The sequence below is a fragment of the Carlito syrichta genome, unplaced genomic scaffold (genome assembly GCF_000164805.1).
Source record: "Carlito syrichta isolate Samal-C Ts95f unplaced genomic scaffold, Tarsius_syrichta-2.0.1 Scaffold287805, whole genome shotgun sequence".
In the NCBI taxonomy this organism is placed as follows: Eukaryota; Metazoa; Chordata; class Mammalia; order Primates; family Tarsiidae; genus Carlito; species Carlito syrichta.
In genome coordinates this window covers 578,610-597,513 of record NW_007231901.1, presented here as the reverse complement: position 1 = coordinate 597,513, position 18,904 = coordinate 578,610, and positions in this window count along the sequence as shown.

Here is an 18,904-nt window from a genome sequence, read left to right as displayed (position 1 = left end):
TCGAACTAGGTTTGACCATGGGCTTATTGCTATGGAGTCCACTGGTTCATTATGAACCATGTTACCCCAGAAGCCTGATAGAATATTGGAATGGCCCCTTTGAAGGCTCAGTGAAGATGTCAGTGGGGGTGACATCCCAAGTAGTTGAGTCAAGATGTGGTCTATGTCACACCAACAGCAATTATGTGGTTCTGTGTCCCCAGTAGCAAGAATACAGTCTGAAATTGAGGAGTAGAAGTAATCTCATCATTCTCACTCTCAGAATTTACTTGATGATTTTGGGCATCCATTCCCAAAACTTTAAGTTCTATTGTATTGGAAGATGTGGCCTCCAGGGAAGGAATGTTTCTTTCTTTCTTTTTTTTGAGTTGGTGTCTCACTCCGTCACCCAGACTAGAGTGCAGTGGCATGCTCCCGGCCACTGCAGCCTCAACCTGCTGGGCTCCAGCGATCCTTCCACCTCAGCCTTCCAAGGAGCTGGAACGACAGGCATGCGCTGCCACGCCCAGCTAATTTTTGATTTACTGTAGAGATAAGGTCTCGCCAAGTTGCCCGGGCAGGTCTCGAACCCACGGGCTCAGGCAATCCACTTGCCTCGGCCTCCCAAGAAGGAGTGTTTCTAATGAAAGAAACCGTAAGTGTTCCACTGAACCTAAAGCTATACTGTGGCCTGGTTAATTTGAATTTCTTTGCTGATAGATCAGCAGCAAAGAAAAGCATGTACTCTAGTGGGTGAGTGACTGACCTTGGTCATGAAACGCCAGCGGTGCTGATGCCTAGAGGAGCAGGAGTGACTGTGTCTGGAACTCAAGAGATACCCTGTGATATTTCTGGGTGTTTCCATGTGTGCCAACACAATGAAAGGGCAACTGGGGCAATTAAATCCTGAAAAAAGGACCATGTCATCAGAGGCTCAGACCCGTTAGGGACAAGGCCTGGGTTCCACCTGACAAGCCACTTAAACCATCAAAAAAGTCAGTGAGGGTGAGAAGAATCAACACACATGGCTGCTAGAAGAGGGAGGTATTCGCTCCATTGGCTCAACCCACAAACATGGCCGTTGTAAAGCTTCTCAGGCTTGTGGCTGGCCACCAACTTGAAGACTCAGTGACAGAACAGGATGGAATTATTACAGGACACAAGGAGATCAGAGGGACGCATGGGTGGACTATCACAGATGTTACCAGTCACCTCTTCTTTTCCTTTCTGATAGCTTCCCACATCTCTCTGTCTGAGGATGTACTGTGGCTCCAGCGGTTGCTCGGCCAACATGTGGAGCAGGCCTGGGGTGATGGAGAACAGATGTTCCCAGGAATGGCCCTAAATCCTGACCCTGGGAATTGGGAATCAACACTCCTGTTATCTTCTGCTCAATGAGGCGGGTTCTGAAGTATGGTTCACACAGTTTCTCAGAGGTTGCCAGCAAGACTGCTTCCCATCGGCCCACAGGTCCGTGGCCTTCCAATGGTTCTTTTGTGGGCTTTCCTCTCTTCTTACCCTCACTCCCCCCATGCCCTCACAGTGACTCCTCGTGTCACCTCCTAGAAAATACTTGTTCTCAAAGCCTTGTTTCAAGGTCAGCTTTTGAGGAAACCCAATCTGTATTTGTTGCTAGAAGCTGCTGTAACAAATTACCACAATCTGAGTGGCTTCCTACAAGAGAAATCTATTCTTTCATCATTCTGGAGAGTTCAGAATCAGTATCACTAGGCTGAAACCAAGATGTTGGCAGGGCCACACTCCCTCCTGTGGCTCCTTGCCTCTTCCAGCGGTTGGTGGCTGCTGGCATTCCTTGGCTTGTGGCTGCCTCACTCCAATCGTTGTCTCCATCTCATGGTCCTCTTCTTTGTGTCTGTGTGTCCCTGTATAAGGATATTTGTGAGGACATTTGGGCCCACTCTGATAATACAGGATAATCTCCTAATTTTAAAATCCTTAACTTACTCACATCTGCAAAGACCCCTTTTACCAAATAATGTAACATATACAGGCCCCTGGGGTTAGACTTGGTATCTTTAGGGGAGGGCATTATTCTGCCGACCACACAATCTTATGTAGATATAAAAGTTATTCATGGGGCAGTTGACAGTAGGGAGTTTATATCAGTAATGGCGGAAGATAGCTTTGTTTCACATTGCCTAGACCTTGAGTTTCAGATCCAAAAAACTGCACTACACTCTTTGGATAAGAGATACAGACTGGCGTGTACCACAGTGAGTTTTATTCTTATACATTTACACTTGAGAAAATAGGTTAAAAGAGATTAAGTATCTTGTCAAAGTTTGTGGAATTCACATATGGTGGGGATGGAATCCAATCCAAGGTCTATTTGGTTTGAAAGCAAAGCTTTGTCCATTTTGCTACACTGTCTACCTAAGTGGGTTAGAAGCGGGTGAACACTGAAAATGTTATAATATTAACATGATTCTAGTTCTAGAAGACAGGGAGGATTTGAAGAGAGAGAAATTAGAAACAGGAAAAATATACTGAACTGTTCCCTTACTGGTCATGACCTTCCCTTGTCTGGCTGCTCCTATTAAATGTCTTGATCTGAATGAGAGTAGATGTGTACTTGCAAACTGCTATGGCTGTGATGAATTATTCTGTAGATTCTGTTGAAAGTAGTTAATCTATAGAAAGAATTAAAAATACCATTAAGAGCATCTTCAAAGGTTTATATTAACATTATACTTTATGTTGGCTATTTAATGTGTCAGTCATTCATTCACATTTTATGAGTAAGTGGAGATTTATGTAAAAAAGAATGTTTTATGTAAAAAGTAACTTTGTTCACTGTAAGTGATTACTTCAGGAAGAGACAAGCTATGTTTTGCTTGAGAAAGAGTGTGTGTGTGACAAACTACAAATATGACAGTGGTCCTATAAGATCATAATGAATACCTACAACCAACTGGTCTTTGACAAAGTAGACAAAAACGTACAACGGGGAAAGGACACTCTATTCAACAAATGGTTCTGGGAAAATTGGATAGCTACTTGCAGAAAAATAAAACTCGATCCCTTTCTCTCACCATATACATAAATTAACTCAAGATGGATTAAAGACTTAAATACCAGACCCCAAAACATAAAAATCCTAGAAGAAGACCTAGGAAAAGTTCTTCTGGACATTGGCCTAGGCAAATCATTTATGGCTAAGAACTCAAAAGCAAATGCAGTCAAATAGACACATAGGACTTAATTAAACTAAAATGCCTCTGCACAGCAAAATACATAATAAACAGAGTAAATAGGCAACTTACAAAATAGAAGAGGAAATCTGCAAACTATACATCTAATAAAGGACTAATACCCAGAATCTACAGAGAACTCAAACAAATCAGCTAGAAAAAAGCAAATAACTCCATTAAAAAGTGGGGAACCAAAGGGAGGTCCAAAGTTTACCTGTACAATGACCACTTATCTACCTAACCCTGAATCGTACCCCACATCTTTAAAAAGAAAATAAAATTTAAAAAGTGGGCAAATCCCATGAACAGACATATCTAAAAAGAAGATATATAAATGGCCTATAGACATATGAAAAAATGCTCAATATCACGAATTATCAGGAAAATACAAGTTAAAATCACAATAAGACACCACCTAATGCAAGTCAGAATGGCTGTTATTAAAAAATGCAAAAACTGCATGGATGCAGTGAAAAAGGAAAGTTTGTACACGGTTGATGGGAGTGTGAGTTAGTGAAACCTCTATGGAAATTGGTATGGAGATCTTGCAAATAATTAAAAACAGATCTACGGTTTGATCCAACAATCCTCCTACTTCGTATCTATCCAAAGGAACAGAAGTCATATGTAAAAAAGACACCTGCACCCATGTGTTCATCGTAGCACAGTTCCCAATTGCAAATATGTGGTATCAACCTTAATGCTCATTAATTGATCAGTGGATGACGAAAATATGGTATTTATATACCACGGGCTACTATTCAGCCACGTAAAGGAATGTAATAATGTCTTTCGCATTATTTTGGGATAATGACTTGATGGAACTGGAGACTCATCCTAAGTGAAGTAATGCAGGAATGGAAAAACAAACATGGCGTGCTCTCACTTATAAGTGGGAGCTGAACTAAGGAACTCTGAAGGCATAGAGAATGGCACGGTGGACACTGAAGACTCAGAAAAGGGAGAAAAGGAGGGTAAGCAGGGGTGAAAAATCACCTATTGGGTTCAATGTGCACACGTGGGTGTGGAGGGTACGGTTAAAGCCCAGACTCCTTTGCAACTATACAACGCGTCCATGTAACCAATAACCATTTGTACCTCCTAAAGCTATTGAAATAAAAAAGAAATTAAAAAATATTATAATGGAGCTGAAAACTTCCTATTTGCCTAGTGACGTCATAGTCAGGCTAATGTTGTAAGGCATCATATTACGTGTTTGGGGTGATGCTGCTGTAAACAAACCTTCTGCGCTGCCAGTTGTATAAAAGTGTAGCAGTGTGATTATATACAGTGCATAATACTTGATAATGAAAATAAACAACGAAGTTACTGGTTTATGTATTTACTATACTATGCTTTTGATTGTTATTCTGGCGTGTACTCCTACTATGAAAAATCAGTTTACTGTAAAACAGCCTCAGGCAGATCTTTCAGGGGATATTCCAGAAGAAGATACTGTTATCATAGGAGATGACAGTTCCACATGGGTTGTTGTCCCTGAAGACCTTCCAGTGGAACAAGATGGGGGAGTGAAAGACAGTGATATTGATGATTCTGACCCTCTGTAGACCTAGGCTGATGTGTGTGCTTGTATCTTAGCTTTGGGAAAAAAATTTTAAAGACCCTAAAAAATAGAAAAATCTTAAAGAATAAAGATATAAAGAAAGTTGTCCAGGTGTGATGGTTCATGTCTGTAATCCCTGCACTTTGCGAGACCACGGCAGGAGGCTCACTTGAGGCCAGGAGTTTGAGATTAGCCTGGGCAATGCAGCAAGATTCATCTCTTAAAAACAAACACACACACAAAAACCAGGTGTGGTGGGGTGTGCCTGTCATCCCAACTACTGGTGAGGCTAAGGTGGGCGGATTCCTTGAGCCCAGGAGTCTAGGTTGTGGTGAGTCATGATCACACTGCTGTTTTCTAGCCTGGGCAACAAAGGGAGACAAGGAAGGAAGGAAGGAAGGAAGGAAGGAAGGAAGGAAGGAAGGAAGGAAGGAAGGAAGGAAGGAAGGAAGGAAGGAAGGGGAGAAATTGTTTTTTGTGTAGCTGCACAGTGTGTATGTGTTTTCAGATAAGCCTTATTACAAAAGCGTCAAAAAGTTAAGAAAATTTTAAAGTTCACGAAGTAAAAAGTGACAGCTAAGTTTAGTTTATTGCTAAAGAAATTTTTAAAAATAAATTTAGTATAGACTAAGTGTTTATAAAGTCTACAGTGGTATACAGTGACGTCCTAGACCTTCACATTCACTCACCACTGACTCACCCAAAGAAACTTCTAATCCCGCAAGCTCCATTTACAGTAAGAGTACACAGGTGTACCTTTTTTTGGTCTTTTATGCCATATTTTTACTGCACCTCTCCTATGTTTAGATATGTTTGGACATACAAATACCATTGTATTATAATTGTCTACAGTATTCAGGATGATAACATGCTATTCTGGTGTATAGCCTACGTGCAATAGGCTACACCATATAGTGTAGTAGACTATACTGTCTAGGTTTGTGGATACACTCTGCGATGTTCACACAACGATGAAATCACCAAATGACACATTTCTCAGAACGTATCCCTGTCATTAGGCCACGCATGACTACATATATGAAAGTGCATATGAGTATTTGTATTTATATATAATATTTTGTTTATATATATTTGCTTACATATAATATGTATATACCTTTTTTTACTTATGACAAGGCTATTAGCACAGAAATATTCCCATTTGTCAGAATCAGATTCCTCATAAACCCTCATCTACTTGAAGAAAACCTCAGGGCCTAGAAGTAAGCAAAAAGCCTCTGAAATAGTTTACAAAAAGACAATTCACCAAACCGTGTTCCTTTTCCTTTAGCTCTTGGTCTTAATGGCAATTATCTACAGCATATGCTTTTGTAATCTGCTTAGCTATGTGGTTCCCCAGTCCACAGAAATTAGAAGTGGAACGTTCAAAAAGAACACAGGGAGAGTTAGAAGCCATCAAACTAAGAGCATAAGAACTGCTTGATGTGGCCAAAAGAACAGAAGGACAAAGTTCATTCTATTACCACCCAGAAGGTAGAACACATTTATGACAACCATCCTGTGTAATACGTGGTTAATTATGTTGAGTAGCCTACATTTAAGAAACCCGAGAAGTGAATAATATATTTTGAATGCTATTTACACCAAAATGGTTAAACTGCTAAAGCTTTTATTTTTGAATAGACAGGCTTTTATTAGTTATAGAATTTGCTGGTGGGAAATAATTTACTTCCTAAAACTGGAGTAGATAAGAGATGCCTACAGATAATGTTTCTCATCCGAAGCAGTAAGCGAGGGGGTCAGGACGGTGGACTGAGCACACATGTCCACCACTCTGTACCTCCCACCTCACCCCAAATCCTTTTAAGTGACAGGAAAAATAAATCTTTTACAGACTAAATTCGTGACAGCTCAGGGAGAATAGGGGTGACATTAAGAGGTCCTGAAATTATAAGGAGTTTTTGGAAGATAGAAAGCAGATGGGATTACGTTGACAAAAATTGAGGAAACCGCAGCCCAACATGTGCACAGAAAAAACCTACTAGGAAGATAAGAGCAGCTGTAGTGTCAACAATTACACAGAGCAGGAGGAGGCCTCCGGCAATCGTCAGGGTAATTAAAGAGCTATGTGCAGAACAGAGGAACCAGTTGCCAGCAATGCCCTCCTTGATGAACAGAAAACCCACACTGGCTATCTATGTGGTATCAATTCATCTAGTTCTTCAATTTTAGGTGTAAATGGACATGCAAGAACACCACACATTTGGGAGGAAACCATTCATGTAAAAAAAGAAGTAAGAGGAGGAGACAGGACATTGACTTTAGGGAAAATAAGAGAAAATTCATAATAGAGAAATGAACTGCTAAGCTTTCTAATTAATATCCTCTGAAGGTTTCAAGATGATGATACACCATAAAACAAGAATATGCTGCTATGAAGAAGGAAGGACAAGCAAGCGTTCTTAGAATTATTAAATTATGAACATAAAACGTTTAATGGAAAGAATGAATGGAGGAACAGACACAGGAATGGACAAATTTGTGACTGAAAAGAGAGATCAGAATTTTTCTTTTCTGTGAAAGGTCATATTTTAAATGTTTTTGGTTTTCCAGGCTATGTTGTCTCTGTCACAACTACTCAACTCTGCTATGGTGGGGGGAAAGCAGCCATTAACAAAATACATAGAGGAGGTGGCCTTCATTTACAAAATAGATGGTGGGTTGGATTTGACCCATTGCCTGTAGTTTTGTAACCTGTATCCATAAGATAAAATCAAAGAACTGCCGGGCTCAGTGGCTCAGCCTGTAATCCCACACCTTTGGGAGACTGAGGTGAGTGGATTGCCTGAGCCTGCGGGTTTGAGACCCGCCTGGGCAGGCGAACCTCATCTCTACAATAAATCAAAAAAATTAGCCGGGCGTGGTAGCGTGCACCTGTAATTCCGGCTACTCGGAAGGCTGAGGCAGAAGGATCACCGGAGCCCAGCAGGTTGAGGCTGCGGTGGCCGGGAGCGGCCACTGCACTCCAGTCTGGGTGACAGAGTGAGACTCCAACTCAAAAAAAAAAAAAAAAAAAATCAAAGAACTATCCAAAATGTAGAACAAAAAGACAAAAATATAAGAAAAAAGTTAAAAGACATAAAAACTCATTTCAAGAGTTCTAATATATCTAACAAGATTTCCAGAAACAGAAAAAAATAGAATGGAGATAAAAATAAAGAAAAATAAATGAAAATTTCAAGAGAGATACATATTTTTTCCCAGAAAAAAGCCACCCCAGTACCTTGTAAGATAAATGTATATTGACAAGATGCATCTAGAGATTCCTAAAAGCACACATAGAAATTTCCAAATGCTTCTAGAGGACCAATAGATTACTTATGTAGGAATTAGAATCATATTGTCATTGAATTCTTATTAGCAAAACTGAGTGTCAAAAAAAAATTCTGAGGTGTTCTGAGGAAAGATAATTTTAAACCAAGAATTCTATACCCAGGCAAAAAGCACTCAAATGAGAGGGCAGTGATGAAAGTACTTGTAGACATGCAAGGATTCAGAAACAGAACTTCTCTGGGGTTAAAATGTGTTTAAAAATGATTCATGGCAAAATGACAATTCAATGTAAGAAAAACTCTCTATAAAATATAATTTAGACAATGGTATGCAAAGAAACAGTACAATTACAGATAAATTGAAATAATGATTAATAAAGTAAAAAAAAATCCAAAATGAAATTCTGAAATGATTATAGCCTAAAAAGTAATGACAGAGAAGGAGAAATAATAGAGTGCTAAGATTTTGCCCTTTTCGTGAAAAAGGATGCACATATTAATTAATTTTAGAGATTCAAAGATTAACATATGCTTAAGTGGGTATGATAAACATGTAAGAATGACCACTTGAACAATGGTAAGTAGAAATAATTTCTAAACCAACTAGGGAAAAAAAATGGATCCAGAACAATTGCTCCATCTAATAAAAGGAAGAAAAGGGAAATAAGAAATCATGGTGCCTAGACTGATATAAAATAAGACGGCATAATTAAATACAAATATATCAGAAACTGTAATAATACAAATGGATTAAATTCATTGATTAATCATCAAGCACGTTCAAACTGTGTATGTGTGTACCTTCATAGGAGGGAAATGAAACAGAGAAACACAAGAAAAGAGAAGATGGTGTGAGGGTGAAGACAGAGATTGGAGTGATGAGGAGAGCCAAGGAAGCCAAGGAATGTTGGTACCCACTGGAACCTGGGCAGGGGAACAAGGTTAGAGCCTTCAGAGTGAGACTGGCCCTCCATCTCAGACTTCTGGCCTCTAGCATTCTGAGAGAATAAACATCTGTTGTTTTCAGTCACCATGTGTGTAGTAAGCTGTCACAGCAGCCACAGAAAATGAATACAATACCTCTTTACCTACGCTACACATAAATACATACTCTATATAAACTCATGTAACTCCTTTTACCTGTAGCGATGGCAATGGTTCCCAGATTCTGGATTACAGATGAATGAAATTTCAAAAAAATAATTCTGGCAACTAACATTGGGTTGTCTTACTTTTATTCCTAAAAATTACATGGAAGGAAAAAAGTCATCTATTGTCACCAGTTTATAAACTACAGGACATTTTAACATACATACTTATAAAAGGCAATTCTTTAACTTGAATACACTTAAATTAACAACACCAACAACAAAACTCCATACCATTATCCTTATTCTCATTGGGCAAAGGAGCAGATGGACACTTCATTACTGGTGGATCCTGGTCTATAGATGAGAATTTGGGTCTGCTTGTTATGTTGGCTCGAGTCCCAACATACATGTTTACTTACCTGATTTTATCTCATTGTATTCACCATCATAGCCACCTCCTGAAGGAATTTTGCAAGGGGGGATGTTTTAGAACTCTTCTCTTTTCATTTTTCTCTACAAAGCAGATTTAGATGATGGAGACCACAGCCAAAAATCTTACAAATATGAGTTGGTTATCAGGAAAACAAGCTATTAAATTAAAAAGAGCTTTCTGTGAAAAAATGATATTTCCATTATTATGTTGGCAGTATAACATTCATAAGTTTTAAATAGTTATTAATGAAAGGAGAGAAAAAACATAAAGCATTAAGAATTAAAAATAGGATCAAGAGACGTCTAAGAGGAAATAAGATAATATATAGTTGGTCCTTGAACAACACAGGTTTAAACTGTGAGGATCCACTTATGTGTGGATTTTCTTCCACCTCTGCCACCCCTCGAGACAGCAAGACCAACCGCTCCTCTTCCTTCTCCTCTTCAGCTACTCAGCATGAAGATGATGAGGATAAAGATCTTTATAATTTTCCACTTCCACTTAATAAATAGTAAATATATTTTCTCTCCCTTATGATTTTCATAATTGTGTTTTCTTTTATCTAGCTTACTTTATTATAAGAATACAGTATTTAACATATATAACATACAAAATACGTATTAATTGATTGTTAATGTTATTGGTAAGGCTTCTTTACCAATAGGTCAATAGTAGACAGTTGGTAAAGTTATTGGGAAGTCAAAGTTATACATGTATTTTGGACTCCATAGGCGATTTTACCCCTAATCTCACTTTATTTATTTAACTATCAACTGTATTGTGAAAGTGGACATAACAACAAAAGCGTTGCTCAGCTCGGAATCAAACATCCCTGCTATGCGCAGACTCTGGGTCTGTAACTAAACTTCTCACCTTGCTAGGAAAGATTGGATTAAGAAACTAAATTATGGACTCCCTGAATACTGTAGACTAGAAACCTTGCTATTTTCACATATATTTCTGACAATTATCATTAAGTCAGTGGGTGGATTCAAAACTAACCTTCAACCTCAAAGCTAAATTCCCTGACAACTTTTTACCTCCCTTTCCTTCTCTACAAACTTTAGTATTTTTTCTTGTTTTGCCAGCAAACTGACATGATACTTCTAGGGGAAACAAATGAAACATTTGCAATACTACTCAAGGGAAAGCTACCTTGCTGTAAGCCCCTGTCTCTCAAGGTGAAATCATCCTCCTCAGTACAAACAGTTTCTTGTATCTTTTTTCCCCTCATATTCCTTCAAAAATTCTCAGCTTATCCAGAAATCACCAAATGGGAGCCTCTGTGATGAGTCAAGTATCAAAGCATATGAGTAAATTGTGATTTGAAATTGTGAATTGGATTCTGTCTTTAGAAATTGCCAGTCTGCTTCTCCATCATTTCTTTAAAGGCAATGCTTGGAACACTTTAAAAATAAAGGACCAAAAAGGATTTGAGATTACCTCATGATTTGTTTTCTCTTTCAGTTGGAGTCACTCAAGTTCAGAGAGGATATGTGATCAATAACATGCTGTTCAATCTCTTCTATCTCTGTTTTTCTGTTCCAGGAAGTTAGAACGCAGAAAGGAAAGAACCACTGATTCCAAGAGATTGTTACATAATTTAAGAAAAAAAATTATTAAACTGTCATTTAGTTTATCTACCTTCTTCATAACTGGAAATATCCAGTTACCTTATCCAAGGAGGCCAAGATACAATTATGACCTTAGACACTTTTCTCTCATCTTGAGTAATGAAATATTTCACAATTACCAGACTGTTCTTTGATAAACTGATTATTAAATGCATGTTGCCAATTTGCAAATGCCTTTCTTGTATGTTTTTGCAACAATGTCAACCAAACCCAGGTGAAAACACTTTCAATGAAACTTTTATAGCCATCTGTCTTGGTTAAAGTTAAAAAAAATTAAAATCTGGGTACCATTGCTAATTTGGGATTGGAATAGAGTACAACTATGTCTGATGACTCTATTTGGCAGTTGCATATGATGTTTTTAGGTTTAATTTTTGCTTTTTAATTCTTCAAACAAAGGCAATTGAGCTTTGACCTTGGGGCTTAATCCGGCAAGATGTGCATACAAGATTTCTTATTCAATTTCTGTTTGTTTTATGGATTGTGGGTTTTATAACCTTCCCTCCACCCTCTTCACAGCACCTTAGGTAGTTGTAAGCACTGGGACTGGGTTACTAGTATTGCAGCTTTTCTTAGGAGTCAATAAGGCATGAACCGTGAGCATTTTCTTCCATGGCAGGATGTGCAGTCCTGCTAGTGCAGTTATATAACTGGGGACACGTTGTTGATACAGTTAAGGTTAATGACCTAATAACAACAGAAGGCACTTTTACAGACAAATGGGTAACTGTAATTGTTGCCGCAATGACATATTGCACATTGGTGTTCAATCAGCCTTAGCACCACCCAGCCAGAGCATCACCTGACAGGCCTTCTGGGAGAAGCAACACTTCACTTCCAACCAGCTTAAACAGCATTGCAGTTAATTCCTGAGTGATGGGAATACCTGCTGTAAAGTCTGCTGAGGCAGAAAGCACCAAGTCTACGGTCGTCCCTATTTCTCCAAGACTGGGATTGGCATTTTGGCTCCGAGTTTATCCCATGTGTGGTTTCCACTCTAGGGTTAAGGTGGCTTTTGTAAAAGCAGCCCCTACACTTTCAGGTCACTGAGAGCACCCATTAACTAATGACTTTACTATGAACTTCTAGTCAGTTAACTCATGGACACAGTGATTGCCACCTGCCATTGTGCATCATTTGCTAACCCCAGGGATACGTGAACCTGAAGGTTCCTATGAATGACTTGTCGCCACCTTCAGCTGTCGGGTGAGCACACCGTTGAATCTCGTGCGGAAACGGAACTTTCCATAAAAATGTTTCTCTCAATCAAAATTGAGTGAGAAGAGATTTCTCAAGAGCACATTTCCTATTTCAGAAAAATATCAGATTGTTGGGATGTCCTTAAATGCTTTTAAGTAACTCACCTGCACCTTGGGGTCCAGAAGAGTTAATGTCCCTTCTCCCCTGAGCTACAGCCACTCTTTCCCGCTGTGACTTTGGTAAATGGCAGTTTTCATGATCCTGCTTCCTAGAGGGAGAACTGCCCACCAGACAAAAAAATGGCCAAATTCATACCATGAATCACATAGTATTTAGAAAAAGGAATCTTGTTCTCATAAAGCACAGCTTCCAGAAATTAACAAGAAGTGGAGACAGACAGGGTCAGAGGAGTCTAAAGTGGAAGCGGGTATCCGCTCCAGCCATCCCTTCAAGTTCCCTTTTCTCCTTTTTTTAAAAAATATTTTCCCTCTCTTTCTTTCCTCTGTGTATGGATCTGTCCTGTTTCTTGCCTGTGCCATGTTTTTTTTCTGTTTACTGTTTAATGTGAAGTGACTTGAACATTAAAATCTGCACTGGAGGAGACGGGGAAAAGGATATTCTGTGTTTGGAGAGTCAATCATTTACCAGATGTGGTGCGAATATTTTATTTTATTGTAATTTTTTTTTGGAAAAGTGAAAAAATACTTTATTAAAGAGGAAAATTAGACTCCTAATTACATACATAATATCATTCATTTAAGGAAAAATTATTTGTAATTCTATTTTTAAAACAACTTCTTTGGTTTAAATCTGTTAATTCTGTAACTGGTGCTGATATTTTAAAATACCATACCCTTCTGGTTAGTGTTCCCATTCTGGGTCTACCATATTCTTTGACCCAGATCAGCCCTCCCCAGGGCTGCTGGACCAGTGACACCTCCCTCCCACTTCCGGCAGAGGGCAGGGGCAGGGGGCCCCATCCTGGGGCCTGGCTGTGTGATTCCTCGGGCTTGCTCTCCTAGTCCTCTCTGCCACTCTCAGCAGGAAGTCAGCACCTAAAGCTGTGGCTGCAGCCAAGCACAAACTTTGCCCAAGAAACAAAACACATTTTTGCTTTTAAGCTAAAATAAATTTTTCTGGACAAAAGAAAACAAAACATCCTCTTGGCAAGAGGGGACCCTGTTTATGCAAGACCATTTCTTTTTCCTTTTGCTTTTCTCCAACAGTTTCCTTAAAGGCCACCCACACATGGGATGTCACAGTCCTATGAAACCATTTCACCAGTATTTCACTGAGTGCTTGGACACTGAGAAGGTACCAAATGAATCAAACGTAGTCCAGACCATAGTATCAAGGGGCAAATCACTTAAAAGAGGAACTACAAACGTTAATTATGAAGCAAGATGGAAAGTACAGACAGAGAGCTCTTGGAGTTCAAAAGAAGGAGGCATGTCTTCTACGGCACGAGATCAGGAAGTGGTGGGGAGAGGTCACCACTCCATGGGATCTGGAAGGCCTGTCCGATTTGCATGTGCCAAGCTGGGGAAAATTGGAGGAGCAAGGAATAGCAGAAAGGAAAGACCCAACATCTTCTTGGGTCTAGTGGGCTTTCATTTCTTTAATCAGTAACATAGATGCTAAGTAGGAAAAAAAAAAACAATGATCACGGCTCATTTCTGCAAAACAGGCATTACCTTGACTTTTTTTCCTTATGTGTTTAATGACGCTAGAATCTATCCTTCCTTCTCAAAAACAAAAACAAAACTCTGAAAATTTTTCCAGCTTGTATTATAAGGTTGTTTAACAAAATTAAAGAATTTTTTTGGCTCTCTTGTTCTTTGCTCAGTTTCGTATACTATTTTAAAGTGCCAATATGTATCCAGACTGCAATCACAGTTATCAAGAGCATTCTCTTACAGCAATATGGCCAGATGGCACCAAGCTATCAGGCTCAGCCCGAGGGCAATGAGGGGCAAGGTCTTGGCACCTGCTTCTTTGTAAAGGTAGATCTGCTGGGAGCACTTACTGCTGGTTCACAGGAAGTAAGAGCTCTGCACCAATACCCCAGGCACACCCCGGAGTCAGAGGTCTTGGAAGACTTATGAAAGTCATAAGTCACTAGAATTATGCAGCGGGCTTTGGAGCAGGTGAGACGTTGAGAAGAGTGGTTCGAAAACCTGAAGAAAGAAACTGGTTTTGAGAACAAAAAAATTAGATATTGTAGCTGCATCTTTGGATATTTGTTTTTTTAAGAAAATGCATACTCCATTTGAGAAGGTTAGCAGGTTTGCTGAAAGCATTGTTTATGTTTAGCATAAGGAATATAAATGGACTGCAATGTGCTCCCATGAGCACTTCTGCCACCATATTGTCAATATTGGTCCACAGCCATGATGAGAGGTGATCTTCATATCGGACTGGGTTCACAGGCACATTTGTTCTTCAAATTCCTCTAGTCTGGGAGAATCCTATAAAATGGTGTCAGTTCTTTTGCTCCATCAGTGCTTGGGTCCCTATATTTCCCAGCATCCTTTTCTCTTGAGTTTGATTCTGCCTGCACTTTCTCAACAAAATCAGCCATGAAAAAAGAGACAACTTTTCAATAACTGCTGTTAAGTGAACTTTGTCCTAAGTTGTATTTATTCTTCTTCAAAACATCTTAACAGCACAAGGTGAGAAAGGCATCCTCAGAATTGTATCCTTCAACTGTCTACCCGATGACAATTGTACTCTATAAGAACAATCACTACCTTATTTGGAACTGCGTTTTGCGCTCCGTCTAGCCAAGAATGTCTTCCTAACACCCTAATTTTTTCTACAGTGGTCAATCCTATAATTCCTTTTTCTATGCTTTAGATGTGAATGGAGACCCTTCACCCACATAACATGTCTTTAAAGCTGGAGTGCAGCATTTGACAGCCTCTACATCTAACTCTGTCCCAGAGTCAGAGAATGTATCCCTCAGCCTCCACCTCGTGGCGCACACCTGGTCACCAACGACACAGGCCCTACAGTCTGTGGCCTCTGCCAGCCCTCCTGGCCTTAGCTCCTGCTATTCTCTCCTTACCCCCACCATGCCCTGATGATGCTGAAACTGATGGCCGACCTGATGAAGCCTGCCAAACCTAATCTGCCCCGCTCACCTTCAATCTCTTGCTTCTTAGTTAGTCTTAAAATGTATGTAACTAAAAGTCATATCGCAAAGCAACCCAGCCTATTCCTTATAGATAACCTCTTTGATACATAGGTCCCATCGTGGTGGTTGCTTAAATTTGGTTTTCAGAAACTAGGGGGCAATTCTTGTCCAGTTCAAGCCAGTTGAGACCACTGACCCTTCAACTGGGTCTGCACAAATGCTGGAGAGGTGACCTTTTGATGTCAGAGGAACAAAGCTCCTCCCTCAGATAATATACTGTTTTCTATGAAGAACCATGAAACTTGACGATGCATGTGCAGGTTGGTGGTGACCTCACAGTCCTTTTCCCAATCACCGTTCCCCACTGCTCGGACTACCTCGCTCCTCTCTCCCACAAATATCTCTAAAACCCCATCTTTAAGGCAGATTTGAGATCCATTCTCCTGTCTCCTCACACGGCAACCTTGTGAATACAGTCTTTTCCCTTTTTCAAAACCCGCTGCTTCAGTGATTGGCTTGCTGTGTGTGGCAGAGCAAACCTGGTGCCTAACAATGCCAACCAGCACTCTTCAAGTCTCAAGAGGACCCAGAATATGCCAAGCTTCGGTGCCTCTGCTTGTGCTGGATTCTCCATTCACCTTGGGAGCACTTACACACAGTTTGAGACACGAGGGGCCCAGGCTGAGTTCATAAGGACGAGCTTGCATACATTCATTACTGTGTGTGCTATACCAACCCTAACCAAGCATCAAGTTAATCATAAACATGACAGGTTTAATTGTCAGTGATGTTTCTTTGTGGACATTATTGCGTATCTTCTTAATATTTGCTTTCACAGTTTAACAGTCCCAGAGAATGTCTACTTTTCTGCTAAGGATCAAATTCTCATTTCCTCAGTCAGTTATTGCCTCATCTGATCTGCCTTTAAGTCAATCCACCCAGGCTAAGGTTCAGTTCTACTGACTAACACCTTTAGGAGACTACCCTATGTTGAGTATACTGTTAGGATACTTTATTGGGTTCTCATTGTGGTGGATACATCTTTCCAAATCACAGATCAGGGAAAAAGGTTGAACAGGGATTTTGTATGATATATTTGTATGTAAGAGGCAGCCTAAATTTCATAGTCTAGATGCTATTATATTAAAATTTTTTGGACATTATGCAAATTATGGGACCACGGTACCCAATACTGTAAGGGGAAATTGGACTGGTCTGGAAATACTGACATATGGCTCCCTGCCATGTTTCTGAATCTTATTGCTCTATTCTCTTTTGTTTCACTACCCAAGACAGAGAGAGGATTTTAAAAAATGTACACAGTTAAATAAGACCTTCCAATATCATACTTGCGATTGAAATCCAACAAATATTTGGAAGCAAAGGAAATTTTCTTAGTAGATTCCATTCGACCCCAATTCTCTTCTTAATGGACGGAAATAGTCTTAAGATTTAGGAATCCAGTTACCCAGACATGCAGGAGATTTACTGAACCCGAAAACCACCCAGGAGCTATAATGGGAGCTCCCAACCTTAGCACCCCATGTATCAGTTGGCAAACAGACCTCTTTCAGCAACTAAGGCACAACTACCTGCTGTTTTCAATTACTTCTTGCTTGATAAATGCAGTGGAAGCTACCCGTGTAGTTTCTGTAAACTCCACCAAGTGCAGGAAGAAATGTTCAGAAGTCTTCCCACTGTGGGGAGACTTTCAAAGGCATCTGTCATGACTGTAGGGGAGGAACCTTGGAGAATTTTTAGTGTTAATAAAGACATCTTGCAGGAGGTCTTGCACTTAGGGCCCCTGAGCTTTTTCAAAGTGATTTCTATTTTTGACTTCTCACTCTTTGTTAGAACCAAGAAGACGTGCATCAGGGATCTTAGACAGGAAATGAATATCCTTTAAAGCTTCTGTACCCTTCAAGAAAGGTAGTTTAATGGCTTATTATGAATACTTTATAGGTTGTTTGTTGTTGTTATTTGTTTGCTTATTTGTTTTGGCCTCTGTATCTTTTTTAAACATTTTTTTATTTATTATAAAGATGTGGGGTACAATTCAGAGTTAGGTATAAAAACAGTAATCATGCAGCTACCCTTGTTGATGAGGTATGCCCCTCCCTCAAGGTCACCTTATGAGTGAAAACATATGGACTCAGTTATTTGTTTCTGTGATAAATCACGCCCTCTGTATCTTGAAAAGCACAATAAAATATGTGTACTGCCCCTTCTGAGAATGGATGGCTGAGTGGATAAAAAAAAAAAAGAAAATTAAATAACAAATATATTGACACTTTTGTATATTCTATCTTTGTTAGATTTTGGCAGCTTCTATGAGGGGGTAAATATTCTACCTTAAATGTTATTATGCTATATAACATAGAGAGAGAGGGCTAGAGATATACAGAAATAGACACAGCTATCTGTCCTTCTCATCTGCTACCCTGTAACCCTAGGAAACAAGATTGCTATGTGGAGACGATAGGTAGGAAGGATTGCCACGGATAAATGGTAATAATAATTCTAACCATAATAATGGCTAAAACAAGATTGAGTATTTAGAATATATTACACACTGTGTGGTCACATGCATTGTCTCATTTAACTCTCATAAAAACTCACAAAATGAATATTCTTATTACCTCCATTTTCAGGTGAGAAAAATAAGACTTACAGAGTAAATTTGTCTGAGCTTATATATTTAGTAAGTGATAAAGCAGAGATTTGAACAGAAATCACCCAGCTCCCAAACTCACAGGTGAAAATTTCAGGCAGAAGAAACTGTGTATGCAAAGACATTCAGATCCTGTTTGAACAAGCAGATCTTGTTGGAAGAACTCCACAGCCCAGGGTGAACACGGTGAATCAAATGGTGGGTGACCTGACTGGGAAGGGAAAAGGGAGTCTGATCAAGAGAACTTGGATTCTTGGGAGTTAGATTTTATCCCAGGCAGGAGCATCAGGTATGATGAGAAGAAGACATAGTGAAATACTTGGGAAACAAAAGTAAACAGGACCTAGTGATTTCCTGTTCATCTGTCCAAACTGCCTTCCCAAGTGACATAGAAAAGTCACCCTACTCCCTGAGCACATTGGTAGTCTTCCTTTTTAAAGATACTACAGTAGGTCGGGCATGGTGGTTCACACCTGTAATCTCAGCACTTTGGGAGGCCAAGGTGAGAGGGTTCTCTGAGCCCAGGATTTCGAGACCAGTCTGGGCAACATGACGAAACCTTGTCTCTACGATAAATTAAAAAAAAAAAAAAAAAAAAGCTGGGCGTGGTGGTGTGTGGCTATAGTCCCAACTACTTGGAAAACTGAGGCAGAAGATCACCTGAGCCCAGCAAATGAAGGCTGTGGTGACC